Genomic DNA, 17,833 nt, shown 5'->3' on the forward strand with positions numbered 1-17,833 from the left:
ATATATATATATATATATATATATATATATATATATATATATATATATATATATATATATATATATATATATATATATGCAAAAAAATAACATTTTACATTCTAAACTTTAATACTATATATTTGCAATTATTGTTCACTTTTATTGTAACTAAATTAAATGCCAATTAAAATAGTTGATGATTATTGTAAATGTTAACCATTTTCAGTAAGAAAATACTTCTATAAAGTACATTCATGTTACAGTTACATTAACAAGGTAGTGATATAATGATAGTGAAATAATGATAGAGGTAGTTATGGTGGACATGTACTTTAGTGACCATTGTAATAAAAGTTTTAATAAATAATTAATGATTTCAAAAGGTATTAACTCTCACTATCTTCATTTGTTCAAACAAACAACAAATGCAGAAATATACATTGGACTATGGCATCATGAAGTCAATGCATGACTAGAACTAGTGGATGGCAATAGATATGTCCTTCACTAAAACTCCTGATGATAAAGGCATAGGCAGACATCAAGAACAGTTTATGAATGTTGGTTCTGCATATATCAAAGAGATCATAAGACTCTACAGACTCCACGTGAAGACTTTGAGACACTGTGACAGAGCAAAGGGTGCACTTCACTGGACATGTCCCATGTATGCCCAAACAACAACACCCAAAAACACTTATGAAGTGGACACCACCAGGAGGACGCACGAGATAGGGAAAACCAAGGAAGATATGAGACAGATGTCTCACGAAGACCTCAATGCCGGTGTTCCATGAGAAGATGTGAAAACGTGGCCACAGATCGAATATGTTGGAGGACACATGTTGCCCAATGTGCCCAGGACAGGACATGATGATGATGTTGTCAGTTTATACATAACTGTAGGATTTATTTCTGTAAAAAACGTTGCATAATTAAATGTTAAATACATTTATGTAGTAAGTTCACAGATATGTGTGCATTCCCATTATTAAAAGTATATAATAGCAAGCTATATCATATGAATTTGTTTGAAAATGTAGATAACTCACTTGATTTTGTGATCACATAAATTATTTACATGCAAACGGGACGTTATAAACATTGCAACTGATCTGATTAAGAAAAAATAATCGAATATCTGATGTCATGTGACCGAAGTGGCTTTTTGAGGCTTTTGCATCTGAACTCTTCATATACAAATACAGCTCTGGAAAAAAAAATTAAGAGACCACTTAACATTTAGAAATCCATGTTAAGTGGTCTCTTAATTTTTTTCAGAGCTATATGTACGAGAATCATACGAATTTGACAACTTGTTAAATCTTGTGAATTATTAAGACTTTGGGAATATGTTCTTACTGATTGAGCTATAGGATTTGTAAGAATAAGTAACAACAAATGCTAAATAAAATGTTTGATAAAGGGTTCAAACCAACTCATACATACCATTACAAATATTTGCTGTTGCAGCTTTCGGTTTTCTCTGTTACTTCTCCACAAACAAGAATGGGTTGACTGAGTCCGAGAGGCCCTTTTGGTCTTTTCAGGTAAAAAAAAAAAAAAGAAAGAGAGAAAAAAGTCATAATATATAATATATAGCATTATAAAGTATACTATTTAAATAACAATATTTGGATTTTACATTAAAATGCATTTAAAGCATGGTAATTGTTGTGGCTACTGTTTATTTACAACAAATATCACATTAAAACTACCAATACTGTGGTAAACGCGTGGCAAGTGTTGTTTTTTTATTTTTATTGTGCTTCTACTACAAATGCCACGTTGGAACTACACTAGTAATTATTATTAAATATTAACAACTGTTTAAAGGTCTATAGCACGTCACGTGACAGTGTTTAATCACCCTATTAGCAAGGTGTGTTTATTTAGAAAGCAAAGAAATGCAAAGCCTCAGTGGAGATGATGACAGATACAATGCAGTGACTGAACATGATCGATAACGACAAGCAGAAAATACTTTATATCAAATATTAGGACATAATGTGTATGACTACTCACCAACATGTGGCACACGTGATCTGATGCCAAACATCGCGATGTGTTCTGAATGAGACTTCTTCAGCGCGATTTCATACCGATAGAATTGCCGTCTAATGTTGACGCCAAAGGTTTCCCACTGAAAGCAATTGGGTTCCCAGTTCGTCCATCGCGTGACGCCGAGGGGTCTACCTGTGGCGTCTTCAGTGTGACGCACGGGCGCGGGCCGCGCGCCGCGCGCCGCGGATAGAGACGGTGATTGCTTTTGGGTCTTTTCTTCGCACAATTCAATCGTTTGGCCTCGGAATAGTTGGACTTTTTCAATAAAGTGTGCCTGTTGTCTGTTACAGCCTGTGTTTTATATCATATAATACGCAAATGGGTAGGTTTAGGGCGGGGTGGGGTTTGACTACTGTTTCAAACGTGTATCATAGCGTAAATAAATGTAAATACAATTGTGCTGGCTGATTAAATTGAGAATCACACTCCAACATGTCATAATGGAAAAATTATAACCCAATAAATTCCATCATGACGATAACATGCACATGCCCAACACGTCTGTTTATGACGTCCTAGGTTTCTCATTGAAATCAGTGGATTACCCAGTACGTCGAAAAATGCCGATTTAGGGGTACCCTGTGCGTCAACAGCTGACGTCAGGGTCCCTTGACCGTTCGGCAACATTTGACGAGTAGGGGTGAGACTGTGTTGATATATCATCATTGTATTCTTTGTAATACTCTTTACAACTGTATATTTCTATGTAACGTCACCTACAGGAGCCCATCTTGGACCAACTTGTAAGGTCCAGGTGACATTGCAAACCTGCTCACTCTGCTCCATCTAAGATGGGGTACCCGAATTTAGAATCAGGCAGAGGGATCTATTTCTCACCATTATATTTATTTTCTTCTTTTTTCTCTCTTTAAAACAATTTTAATTGTTGTTGTTTTTATTTTAATTCTTACATATGATATTCTTATTTCTTATGCATATGTTACCCCTATTTTAATTAATTTCTATGTAAAGCACTTTGAATTGCTATTGTGTATGAAATGTGCTATACAAATAAAATTGCCTTGCCTTGCCTTTAGACACTCTCCTTGACCAGCATCAGGCGCTTACAGGCAGCTCTCCTTTGTCAATATTTTTATATACAAGATAAATATTATATACACCAAGAATGAGATTGGGTCGGTGCTAAGTCTGTGTTTATTGATTGTTTCTTATTAATATCCTCAAGGACTTCAATAACATTAAAGACCATGTTTTATAACCACCTAATCCAAATGAGGACAAACAGAGCAGGACTAGATCATAAGACGCTGGTGTTGCCCAAGAAATTATACACAAGGTCAGGATTTTAATCTTCTTGGCAATGTTTTTTAGACATCATAAGTCATGGGTTGTTAATTCTCAGTGGATCAGTTTAATGATTTGACTTTCGCAACGAAGAAAAGTAACTATATATTTTAAGGACAAGACAAGATATCATGTTTCTAGCATGATTTAATACATTGACAACATGTTTCCAGAATCATTTACATATTGATAGCATGTTTCATGATTTAACTTGATATAATGTTTCTAGCATTATTTAGCACAATAATAGCATGTTTCGAACAGGATTTGACACATTAATAGCAGTATTAGCATGTTTCCAGCATGATTTAACTTGATAGCATGTAGATGTAACATCATGTTTCTAACATGATTTTAACATGGCTTAATGCAATGATAACACGTTTCTAACATGATTTAACTTGATATCATGTTTCTAGCATGATTTAGCACATTAACATTATGTTTCTAAAGTTATTTAACACATATCATGTTTCTAGCATGATTTAACATTGATATCATGTCTCTAACATGATTTAACTTGATATCATGTTTCCAGCATGATTTAACACATGGATATCATGTTTCTGATAGACAGAAAGACATACATAGGTTTAATACAATAGTTCATGTTTGAAAGTTTTGACCCCCCCTCAATTACAATCTATGGGGTTTTTCAGAGAGCTATTAGAGACTACACCGGCTTTTCTTCCTCGCAAGAATTTTCTTGCAGAACAAGCTCTCGTGTCTCTAGAGTCCTCTGAAGACTCCCTCTTCAATTAATTTCCACCAGCATCTTTGAAAGGGATCATAAAACTCATAGACGAGTGCGAGCCACTGCTTATCTGGAGTGACACAGGCTTTTAGAGTTTCACACTTTAGAGGTGCACACAGGGCAACTCATGCATTACATGCTTTATTTATGACAGGAGTTGGACAAGTTGGTGCTTTAAGCATAAACCGAAGAAGAATAAGCATGCAGGAAGAAGTGCGTGCTATAAACAATGTTGTAAACCTAATTCAAGAAATGCAACTTTCTACTCAAGTAAATGAGACACTGATAAAGAAAATGCTTTCATTGTCATCTTGTGGGGTCGTTGCATGCCACATTTCTAACATAATTAAAGCGCTCAGCTAATTTTCACTTAAAGAGATAAGAATTCTGCCCGCATGACCCGCAACCTAATTAAAGAGTTACGGCATCCTTGCAATTACTCTCCAGAAGTCCTCCTACAACTTTAAACAAACTTCAGCCATCTCTTAACACCAGCACAGTGATTCCTCACTCCCACAGCCACAGATACCATCCATCTCATCTCCCCTGACCACAAAGAGCTGGAGATCAATGCAAGCCAATTAAAGGCATCTTCTTTATTTAAAAGCCCAGCGCAGAAACTTCCATTCGGAGGCATGTGGACTCATCTCTTATGCGGTCCACACTGCTCTGCAGATGCTGTCCCAATATATTCTATTGAAAGTAAAGTAACACTTGCGCTGCATCCGTGTGCGAGAGCCACTAAATTTGAGAAGCAGGTTTCGTGTAACGTACTCGGCTAGAGACCCATTGAGCAGAGTCCCCTTTTTTACTTTTAATACAGTCTACTCTCTTTGAAGTCATGCAAATGAATTATTAGATACGGTAACAAACTCAGGTCTCTAATCAAATCAAGTCGCTTTTATATCGCTTTATACAATACAGATTGTTTCAAAGCAGGTTTATAGTGATTAACAGGTTTCAATTAAGCCGTAAAGCAGCTGTAAAAATAAAAATAAAAAATAGTTCAACTGGAGTCAGTTTATATTGTTGTGGAAACGGTGATACCTTTTATTCCAAGATTATTTGATGACTAGCATGTTTAAAGGAGCATTTTTTATTTGAAATTTTAACATTATAAATGTTAAACTGTCACTTCTGATCAATTTAATGCATCAAAATCAAACTATAGACATCTTTCTTATTTTTTGATAATGATAATTGTCATTTGTAGGTAAACTTTCCCTCACTGTATTTTTTTTTATTTTTTTTATTTTTTGATTTAAAGCTACACTGTGTGATATTTTAAGGTATAAAGGTGTATGATCATCCAGTGAATAATAGTTTCTGTTCCTCTCAATTCTGATTTCGTTTGAACTCCTACGGTGGCCGATTTAGTCCAAGATTAACATAGCAATCGCCCTCTTCACATTCAACATTGTGCCATCGAGTGTTAAAACGCGAAAGGCGAAGCTTGAATTTATGGGTATGTCCCTCTTTGGCTAATGTACTTTCAAGATGGCGGGGCAACATGGCGACCGGCATTCGAACCCCTCACCCGTATGTATTTGCAATGGCATATCATAAACTTAAGAGAATACTTTATTACTTGAAAGAAGTAAATATACATTAATGAACACATATTTTTGAAAAAAACTAAGTGTTTTTAGCTAAGAATAAACTAAACAAAAGTTACACAGTGTAGCTTTAAGTTAAAAAAGTAAGTAACCTGGTTGCCTTAAAATCAAGTGTATTGAAAATAAAATTGAGTTGATACAATGAAGGAAATTGGTTTGATAAACTCAAAATATTATTGTATCTGAACCACATAAAAAATTTGATAAATCATGAAAAAAGCACACTATTTAGGCATTGTTTTTTGCAAAGTTGCATTTAGTTTAGGCTCTGTTCTAGTGTTAAAGCACTAAGTAACATCCAGTCGCATACAATTTTGTTTTATCACATTGGAAAATTGTGCTGTTGTTTTTTCTTTTATCTTTTTTTTTTTTTGAGTCTTCTAAATATTTTTGATTATCCATGTTCCATAGTTGTGCTTTGAGTGCCTAGAAAAGTGTTATATAAATGTAACAAAAATGCTACTCACGATTAAATATCATATTTGAAATCACCAATGAAATCTAACAAAAACTGTCATAAAGTTCATTTCTAAACACTCAAATTGAGACAAAAAATGTGCATGTGTTTAACAAAACATTTTTTCCTAATATTATTTAGTATGGTCATGTTTTGTTAATATATAAATGCATCTTAATACACAGATGTACATGAACTCCAATAATAAAATGCATGTAAATCATCCCAAGCAATTTATGCCTTATAATAATTTTTACTGAAAGGTTCCATCTGTTGTTCTGCTGATATGCGAAGAGCTTTAGTAAAAACTAAGAGGATCACCAACTGACTTTGCTCTTTAACTTTTAATACAGCAGGTATTTATAACCCATTTTGCTATAACACTAAGAAATCAATAGAATTCAATTCAGCAATCCCAAATTAATCAGACAGGTATGTAAAACAGACAAAGGAATCTAAAGTTTAAGCCCTGAAGTGCATCACAATCGGCATGAGATGCATGAGTCTGATCAGCAGATTTGGAAGGACTGGTTAATTAAATCATCCACTAAAACACCAGTACACTGTAAAATAAAAATAAATAATAATAATTTTTAAAAAAAGTCACAGCCTGAAATTTTTAAGTACAAACAACTTAGATGTTTTAGTTATTTCAACTTAGATTATGTTAAACTGATTTTAGAGGGATAGTTCAAACCTAAATTCGATAGTTCACTTTAAAATGAAACTTCTGTCATCCTTTACTCACCCTCAAGTTGTTTCAAACCTGTATGAATTTCTATCTTCAGTTGAACACAAGGGAAGATATTTTGAAGAATGTCAGTAACCAGACAGTTAACTGGAGCCATTGACTTCCATAGGAAAAAAAAAGAAAAAGAAAAAAAAAAAAAACTATGGAAGTCAATGGCTCCAGTTAACTGTTTGGTTACTGACATTCTTCAGAATATCTTCCCTTGTGTTCAACTGAAGAAAGAAATTCATACAGGTTTGAAACAACTTGAGGGTGAGTAAAGGATGACAGAAGTTTCATTTTAAAGTGAACTATCCCTTTAAAAAATGAGTTGTATCTAGTATAAATGTGTAACATTTCTTAACTTATTTAGATGAATTAAAACAATGTAAAAACACGTTTTTGTGATATTGTTACGCCCCATGGCTCAAAGGGATGCAACAAAGGTAAGGACACACAAGAAAGCCGAAATGAGTACAAAATGTATTAACAAAATAGAACTATACAGGGGGTAAAAAAACAGTATAAAGTGTAACAGTCAGGAATCAGTGTGTTAAGTGTAATGGATGCATGGAAAGGTAATGTGCTGTAGTGTTGGATGTACCAAAGAAACCAGTTCAACCAAACCCAGTTCAAATCAAGTCCAGCCTGCAGCTTCCTGGGACTTTTCCTCAGACTCCTTTTTCAACTTCAATTTTGGATCACAACTTGGTTTAGACATGGCTTTGAAAAAAAAAAAAAAAAAAAAAAAAAAATAATATTTAGTGTATATTTTTCCTTACTGATGTTTTTACTACTACTACTACTACACACACACACACACACACACACACACACACACACACACACACACACACACACACACACACACACACTTCTTATTCTTACATCACATTTAGTATCCTTCACCTCTGTTCTAATCATTATAATTTTTCAGCTAGCTGGAACATAATAATGACCATTTGGATGTAGCTCTTGAGACCACGATAAACACCAGTTATAAAACTTAACCCTGACTCCAGGTTCAGATCCTACATCACGACACTGGAAGCACCAGAAAGTGTTCTATCGATGTAAAAGCAACTTAATCTTCCCCAAACAAAACCTAAATTCAAATCTACTGATCATTAACCAAATGAACATTGTAAAACCACTAAACAGATTTAAATTTCTCACAGAGGGTCAAGCTTGACTATAGCTTTGGAAATCAGTTTGGAAACTGGAGCATATCAAGCAATAAAATGCTAAAGTTAAAAGTATTGACTAGTTGAGCGAACTGGAAAAGCTTTTGTTTGATCGGATCATTTATCAATAATGAACGTCACTGGGCAATGCTACTTCAGAGTGATGTCATGTAGATGGAGAAGAGAAGAGGTCCCAGCACTGAGCCCTGGGGCACTCCAGCAGTTAGATGTTGGAGCTTAGACACCTCACCCCTCCACGACATCCTGAAGGACATACTGAGAGGAGAGACTTGAACTATTTAACTAGTTGATATAGCCTGTTGAATGTCAGGGTCCCGTTCAGAGCTTTGATATAAAAGAGAATTGCCCAAAGCCGAATACCTTATTCGGAAAAGCATGGCTAATGAATAATGCATTCTCCAGAGCCATATTGCGATGCTTTTGAAGTTTCTCAGGGGAGTGCAAATGTTTGCTGGGAAATGCAAAAGCATCAACATATACGTTTTCTCCATATCCATATCTCCATATTCCTTTAGGTGCTCTATATTTATATATACACTCACCTAAAGGATTATTGAGAACACCTGTTCAATTCCTCATTAATGCAATTATCTAATCCACCAATCACATGGCAGTTGCGTCAATGCATTTAGGGGTGTGGTCCTGGTCAAGACAATCTCCTGAACTCCAGACTGAATGTCAGAATGGGAAAGAAAGGTGATTCAAGCAATTTTGAGCGTGGCATGATTGTTGATGCCAGACTGGCCAGTCTGAGTATTTCACAATCTGCTCAGTTACTGGGATTTTCACACACAACCATTTCTAGGGTTTACAAAGAATGGTGTGAAAAGGGAAAAACATCCAGTATGCGGCAGTCCTGTGGGAGAAAATGCCTTGTTGATGCTCGAGGTCAGAGGAGAATGGGCCGACTGATTCAATCTGATAGAAGAGCAACTTTGACTGAAATAACCACTCGTTACAACCGAGGTATGCAGGAAAGCATGTGTGAAGCCACAACACGCACAACCTTGAGGCGGATGGGCTACAACAGCAGAAGACCCCACCGGATACCACTCATATCCACTACAAATAGGAAAAGAGGCTACAATTTGCAGGAGCTCAATAAAATTGGACAGTTAAATACTGGAAAAATGTTACCTGGTCTGATGAGTCTCGATTTCTGTTGAGACATTCAGATAGTAGAGTCAGAATTTGGCGTAAACAGAATGAGGACATGGATCCATCATGCCTTGTTACCACTGTGCAGGCTGCTGATGGTGGTGTAATGGTGTGGGGGATGTTTTCTTGGCACACTTTAGGCCCCTTAGTGCCAATTGGGCATTGTTTTAATGCCACGACCTACCTGAGCATTGTTTCTGACCATGTCCATCTCTTTATGACCACCATTTACCCATCCTCTGATGGCTACTTCCAGCAGGATAATGCACCATGTCACAAAGCTCGAATCATTTTTAATTGGTTTCTTGAACATGAGAATGAGTTCACTGTACTAAAATGGCCCCACAGTCACCAGATCTCAACCCAAAAGAGCTTTTTTGAGATGTGGTGGAACGGGAGCTTCATGCCATCAATATGGGCCAACATTTCTAAAGAATGCTTTCAGCACCTTGTTGAATCAATGCCACGTAGAAATAAGGCAGTTAAGGCGAAATGGGGTCAAACACAGTATTAGTATGGTGTTAATAATGCTTTAGGTGAATATATTGTAAATATAAATATTTCCATTTTTCTAAATTAAACTATAAAACCTCAGTTTAGAAAATATACTTTGGGGGAAAAATGCATCTCCAATATCATAAATACATGTCATGTATAAATGCAAATATGTCTGAAGTAGAACAACTTTTTAATCCTTTGCATTCGCGTGACCAATTTTTATTATTTCAATGAAATTAATGTATTTTAGTTTGATAATATTTTTTAATTAATAATATTTATGGTACTAAATTATATTTATGCTGTAGTTATACATCCATTTATTCACTTTTTGAGCATAGACCTGTACATTAAATTTCCAACTTAAACTGTGGTAAATCTTGAATGCTTTGCAGCTCGGACTTAGGGTTGATCTATTTTCAAAGAAGACACTTGGCAGATTATTGAAGTGAAAAAATATTTAAAATGTGAACTTTACAAAAAAAAAGTTACAGAATTGTATGTTATATTTTATGAAACAAGTGTAAGTCAAAAGTATATGAACTGTACACAATTATTTCATTATTTGAAGACACATACTGATCAAACACTTTAGATTAAAGCAATTAAAATAAATAAATAAATAAATAAATAAATAAATAAATAAAATAAATAAAATCAAAATAAATAAAAGCAAAAAAGCATACACTTTTATTATTGCACCTCACAAGGGCTGGTGTATCGACTGGATATTACTGTCACCGAAGCTGATTACAGAAGTGGTTTGCACAATGACGTGTGTCCTTCTCACGCTGCATTACTTACACTACAGTAACTAAATTAAATGCAGAGCATGTTAAAATCTCTTGTATCTGAACTTGCACAAGGGAGGTTTTCTGCATCGCTACTGCACTGAATAGATCATGCTGTGTTAAAGTTATTTGTAAGTATAGGTTTTCAATTTGACGTGTCCTCCAGCGACTTATTTTTTTCAGTCCTGACAAAAACAGGAAGCTTTTGAAAGCTAATGCAACAAAATAATCAATTCAGCTTCGGTCCTTGTTCAGCCATTAGCATGCACACAATTCCCTGACGAGTTCCCATCAACCCTGGAAACTTTGAGGGGAAGTCAATCACCTTTTGTCTTAGACCTGCAATTCTGCCTTGTCATCTCATTGTATACTCTTGTTAGATGATTTACTGAGGCGGCAACATCTTAAATACGGACCATTTTCATTCTCCTGGAGAGACAACAGAACAATTCGTGGAAAGCTATAAAACACTGGAGCATTACTTAAACAAGCCCTTTATGTTTATCCGTCTGTTGGCTTCTGGTGTAGAGCACAGGCTCCCCGCTTTTACAAAACCAAATGGGATTTCTAATAGGCGACAGCTTTCAAAATCAGTGTTGGATCATTGGATGCTTCTGTCAACAACAAGTGAACGACCTCTACAATGTTTAGCTGATTTTCATGAAGTCTTGTTTAATTATTTCCTCATTTTATCTTAATTGGAACATTTGCTTTCTTTCCATAGTCCTTTCTTACCCTTGATGATCCCTTGTCCCTGAAGGTCTTCAAAATCCCTTGTTGCCATTACAAGATCCGTAATAGTACTTGAGATTTTTTAGCTTTCGTTTGAGAGATCACCTTCAGACTTTATTACACTGGAAGATTGGGAGGAGGATGCCATGTAATTACCTCTCGAGACAGGCTGTTAATTAATGAAGCCACTCTCTATGACGTCTTTGTATTGAATTCTTTTCTGGGAAGTGACGGCAAGCGAAGGTGAAGGGTGTAATACTAAACTGCACAAAAACTAAATTGCAAAATTGCAATCCAAAAACTGTCCCAATGCACTGACAAATTGTAACATAAACTTCCATTGAGCCACAAGTTCAAACATTTTGAAAGTATCACAGAGCCAAAGGGCCAAATTTTAACGATCGGAGCGCATGGTCTGAAGCTCACGGCACAGGTGCACGTGTCCGAATACACTTTTGCTAGTTTAATGACGGAAATAGCGGTCAGAACACCAGGCGGAATTTGTGAGCAGAAAGACTTAACACTTCCCCAGAGAGGAGTCCTTTCATTTTTAACCTGTTAAGCTGACTTCCAAATTTTGAAAAAATCCTAAGAAATGTATACTCAGACTAAAACAAATACAGTTTGTGAATCCTTTGCTCTAAAAGCATAATTATGGTCTCATTTGAAAGCAGACACCTGGCAGTTAACTGTAAAGTCAAAATGATAATATTTTTTATAATCAAAAAAAGCTATAATAAGCTATAATAAGTTATTAGAAATTTATTTGTATGAAATATCTTTATGAAAATAAAATTGAAGTGGGCCTTGGAGAAATCTAGAAATGCACTACAGCTAAAGCCACAAGTCTGACCATGTTATATTTCAGATCTGAAGATGATCAGTCTAAAACTCTGAATTTTATTAAACGTTTTACAAGATCGTTTCATGTGATTTTATTTTGAGATATCTCTGAAATATCAACTGATGTTTATTGCCATGTCTTCTCAGCTTTCATTGACTATATTGCCTCTATTGTTTAGAGGTGCAAACTGCCCCTTTCAGTTTGTCTCCCCGGCACACATTCACACTTCTGCGGACTGGTTATGGCTCTAATTATTATTCTTTTGTCTGCATTATAATTACTAATGATTCTCTATTCAAACTGTTCTATTCAAACCTCATTTCTAAATCAAACCTCTCACTTTACCCTCACTGAGACTCTATTGAATGCATTTCGTCCAAATAAGCATTTCAGTAGTTTTACATTTAGAAAATGTTCATAAAAATTAAGTATTTACTCAATGGCAGGTGCATCTAGGCCACGCTAGCATGTTAGCTTAGCACACAAGCAAAACAATTTATACGATTAAAATCATGATTTATTCAAAACTTGCTTCATATCACTTTATAATTTATAAGTAGAGTGTTTTATATAACAATTTGTGATATCATATAGCTTCGAGTCAAAAAATCTGACAGAAAATATACAATGCTAAAAGCTATGTGGAATAGCATTGCATTATAAATATCATCTATTATGAAACCACCCAACATGGCATAAAGAACACAGACCAACCATATATTGCCGCGATTGTGTGGTTATGGTCTTAAAACGTGTCTATCTGCATAAAATAGCGATCTGACGATCTCAGGAAGCAGTTTTGGTCATGTCAGATACTTCCTGAATGTCACATGGTGTGTCTATTCTTCATGTGTTCCATATGGGGGGAATTTTCAGTAGTACAGCTTTCCAGCGCCCTCCGGCTGCCAGAATGAATTGAAAACACAGCATATCACAGTATACTCCTCTCATAATCATACATCCGCGGATTTTGGATAAAGATTTAATAAATAATACTTCTCTGTATAGAAATTTGACTCAAACATGTGAGAATCTATCAATATTTCTCCACATCTGCACACTTTTGAAGTAAAAGCCCTGAGGGAAGTTGTTTTGTCGAGTGTCTTCATGACGACCACAGAGGAGTATTTTATGAATGGGAGCAAATGACGCGCATATTACAATCAAAAGGTAGCGACGCCCAAGATCATATTCATAACTCCTGGCACATATTAACACATTACGGTCATTATAAGACTTTGAGAATAAAACAGAGGTAAAAAAATTAAACTTTAGTCTTAGATCTTTTTAATGATGTATAGTTTGTCAAGGTAATTACTTACACCTGATAGTAATTTTGAGCTAATTTAAGCAAAGAGAGCTTCAGTGCGTCCTCGTTTTGTGACGGTTAACAGGTGTGTTTTGCTGTGCATCCCTGTGTGTGTAATAAGAAGTGTACGCATGCTCATATTACTAACATACCCTTTAAATAACACAAAAAAATAAATACTTTGCGCAGTCGTTTTCAGTTCCTAAAAATAGCAACACCAACAGAGCAAACCTGGTTTTCAGACCCATCGGTGTACAGATGGATGCGAGTGCATTTTCTATTTCAACAATGTGACACTGGACATGAAAATGAGAACTGCGTCAGGCTGGAACTAGCAAAAAAACACGGTGAATGATAGAGCCCTGGGCTTTCGATAAAACCTGTCCACCTTAAAGTAGTGCAAGAACTTTCTAATAATGCAGTTTGAGTAATCAGCGTAGGAATAATTCAGACATCAAATATGCTTTTTCCAACTGTGATACATAAATATGTCTTGGCAAACACCATTAATAAATACTCTTCTTATCCCGTCTAAAGTCAAGTCTAGCACGTCTACCTGTTGCCAGATAAGATAAAGACATTTTAACAAAGCCCTAACCATAAATAATAAACTTTGGTGTAGCTTACTCAGTTCACATTTAAACATGTAAACCGTCAAACGACAACCCAGAACATCCTCACAACTATCACTTCAAACCTAAAATGTATTATTTTATGTTTTTATTTATTTATTTATTTATTTATTTATTTATTTATTTATTTATTTATTTATTTATTTATTTATTTATTTATTTATTTATTTATTTTTATACAGCATAACCAGCAAGCTAACACTGATAAGCCCTCTAGTGTCTAGTTCTGTGTTCTGAAAATGCAGCTGGATCTTAAACTTGATGTGACTTCCTACACAATTAACTTAGCATGATTTGATCTGGCCAAACAAGAAAGACCCAGACGTTTCTCCACAGTTCCACCATTTATCGATTTCTCATGAGTGTGAACATGGCAAAGTGGTTTTATTCTCAGAGGCGAGTTCATAAAGTGGTCGGTTTCCAATGGCAACAGTGAGATTGTTCGGCTTCACGGCTGTTAATTTGCTCTTTGTGAGGAGCGCACTGCTGTCTCCATTCACACCAGAATGGATATATTCTTCCTCAAACAACAAGGGGGGAAATAATACAATCTTTACTGCTTACGCTTCTCTGGATGGTCTACATCTAGAAACAATCAAATGCAAATGTAGGTGAAAACCAGCTCAAAGAGAACTGAATACTGCATGCTTGATTTATTATCCATTATTTAACCTGAACCTCTCAAATTCATCAGACAGACTGCCGGAGGAGATGAACCTAATTATCCAGGGGAAAATCTTTGTCATTGCTTTATTCTTTTTTTTTTTCTTTTTTTGTGATCATCATAATTATTTAAGTGTATAAGGGCACACTACAAGGACAATGTCTACAATTAAAGGCAACAAGCTGAGCCGTTTTAATGAGGCTTGCATCAAGACATTGTTCGTCCACATAATGCCTTCACTGAAACAGAAAATGAAAGAATTTAAAGGAATAGTTCATCAAAAAACACGGTGCTTAAAGGGGTCATGAAATGAGAAATCAAATTTGCCTTGATTTTTTGACATATAAGAGGTATTTGTACCATCAAACCTAGGGGTGTGCAATATAAATGGACTGCATTTATATAGCGCTTTTAACAGACCCTATGGCCATCCAAAGCGCTTTACATTTTTGCCTCACATTCACCCATTCATACACCGACGGCGATATCAGCCATGTAAGGCGCCATCCAGCTCGTCGGGAGCAGCTGGGGTTAGATGTCCTGCTCATGGACACTTCGACACTTGGTCAGGTGGAACCGGGGATCAAACCACCAACCTTTCGGTTTGTAGACAAACTACATGAGCCACTGAGCCACTGCCACCCCAATTGGGCACCATATCAGTATCAAGGACCTATAGACCCCACTCTGAACAGCAATGTAGTGTTAGTAACAAACGTTTTTCTAAACTCATACAACAGAGTAAAACAAAACTGTTATTCACTAAAACGCTCTCAAATCTCATTCCTACATGCAAACTCAAACAAAACATCAGCGTTCTTTTATATTTTGTATAAGCCCAGTTAGAATATGCTATTAACTGAGATATGAAAACTACAGTGGAGGCCGGGGAAGCATTTCAAATGAAAAAGGTTTTAAATATTGCTTTAAATCTCACCTCATGGACAAGGTCACTCTTCAGCTGGTGTTGGCCTGCACAGTCTGTGGTTTTGCCCTCTATAACATTCTCCCTCTGACTATCTGTCTGGAAAGGCAAATGCATTACAAATAACCCAAATCTACACAGAGAAATCTCAATTATGGCACTCAGAGTTTGGAGGTATTCTGTCAAATATACGGCATCTCATCCAATTTTTAAAATGTAGCACTCAATGCAACCATTAAAGACATTATCCCTTTTCAAATGCATTTCACCAATTCCAAATCCATTTATTTCAGCTTTTTATGTTTAAAACAAACAATTAGTGGCATATTTCCATTCATTTGCTCTGTTATGTTTTTCTACTAAATTAGCGGGTTGGATTACCAAGCGAGAGGTTAGGGCAGAACAAGGTTAGATGGCCAGAAGAAATGTTTGTGTTAAATATGATTTAACAAGACAAACCTGCAAGCATCGCTGAGGAGCACTTACAAAGGGCAGCGTACCGCAAATTGAAAGTGACGGCCGGCAGATATCCCACAAACCACTGCTGGTAAAATCAGTGTGAGCTGCTTGATTGCAGTGTTTCTATTTTCATTGGTTTACATCAGACAAATATAATAATAGAGGCCTGTGGGAGTCACGGCACAGCTGGAAGTAGTGGAGCTGTAGATGCAGGTTTGTACTTCTCTTCCTCCAACTTCCTGTCCGCTCCTCCTTATTCCATCCAATTAAGGCAAAAAAAAAAAAAAAAAAAAAATCACACTAGAAATGTTCTAATCTGCAATACAGCAAATATTCTGTTGTACTATTAAAAACGAATTTGCAAGATGAACAGATCCGAAAATACAGTAACATTGTGGAACAAAATCTTGTAGTATAAAAAAAGTATAAAAAATATTTTTGTTACAAAATAACATTTAAAAAAAGTTTAAATAAGTTGAAATGACTGTGAAAAAATGGGTAAAAAAAAATCATTTTCAATCCACTAATAAAAGTAAAGTTTGGCTAGACAAACTTTTTTGCGAGTCTGCCTGACAAACAGTTTTAAAGTTTGAAGGTTAGGATGGATGGATGGATGGATGGATGGATGGATGGATGGATGGATGGATAGATAGATAGATAGATAGATAGATAGATAGATAGATAGATAGATAGATAGATAGATAGATAGATAGATAGATAGATAGATAGATAGATAGATAGATAGATAGATAGATAGATAGATAGATAGATAGATAAAAAATGTGTCTTCATTTATTATGAAGTTGTACTGCTAAAAACACCTGATTTTCCAAATAATTTCAAAACAAGTTAAAAAAAAAAAAAAAACATTAAATTGGTTGATAAGGACTTTTTATCACGCTCAACATAGCCAGTCAGTCCACGTGTAATCCACTTAAATGTCAAACAGATGTGGAATAAATGTAATGGTATTTTGTAGCTTTGTGAAGCTAATGTCACCCAGCGGTTTACTTCCAGACTATATCATGCTAATAAAGTGCATGACCTGTTGTTGGTTGTGTAATCTGGTTCCAGGCGAATGCCACTGAGACACAAACCCCGTCAACACCCCGCCATCACTCGCCAAATGAGGGATTATATGAGACCTAATGCCAGCAGGCAATCGGCATATGATTATAAGCTAAAGGCAGCGAGAGAGAGAGATGGGCACCGTGTGTAATTATGGGCTAAATAATTGCTGCAGGACAATGAGCTCTACAAAAGGTGCCTTTGAACTGAAAGGACCTAAAATGACACTCAAAGAACAATATGTTCCTCCATTTCTACACAGGCAGCAGACGAGGACCTTAAGTCAATAACGCTATAAAAATTCAAAGCTGTCAAAAGCCTCCGAAATTGTGTGGAACCGCTGCGATTGCAAGGTGCAGTTCACAATGATTGTATGTTTTAAAATATCACTATACTCAAGCTCACAATCAAAACCTAGTGAGGTGTCTAGCTAGACAACACCCTTGCACACTGTGTGTGTGTGTGTGTGTGTGTGTGTGTGTGTGTGTGTGTGTGTGTGTGTGTGTGTGTGTGTGTGCGTGTGCGTGTGCGCGTGCGCGTGCGCGTGCGCGTGTGCGTGTGCGTGTGCGTGTGTGTGTGTGTGTGTGTGTGTCAGTGAGTGAATGAATGAATGAGTGATATTAATATAACAAATATAAAT

General features: G+C 35.9%; 1 long non-coding RNA gene across 1 annotated transcript; it reads right to left on the reverse strand.

Annotated features, from left to right (window-relative positions):
* Nucleotides 1-765: 765 nt before the first annotated feature.
* Nucleotides 766-2,691, reverse strand: LOC137074171 (uncharacterized). Its single transcript, XR_010904938.1, has 3 exons — nucleotides 2,008-2,691; nucleotides 1,432-1,524; nucleotides 766-897 (listed from the first exon to the last, which is right to left on the reverse strand). It is a non-coding gene; the product is annotated as an uncharacterized lncRNA (long non-coding RNA).
* Nucleotides 2,692-17,833: the final 15,142 nt, after the last annotated feature.

The sequence above is a fragment of the Pseudorasbora parva genome, chromosome 4 (genome assembly GCF_024679245.1).
Source record: "Pseudorasbora parva isolate DD20220531a chromosome 4, ASM2467924v1, whole genome shotgun sequence".
In the NCBI taxonomy this organism is placed as follows: domain Eukaryota; kingdom Metazoa; phylum Chordata; class Actinopteri; order Cypriniformes; family Gobionidae; genus Pseudorasbora; species Pseudorasbora parva.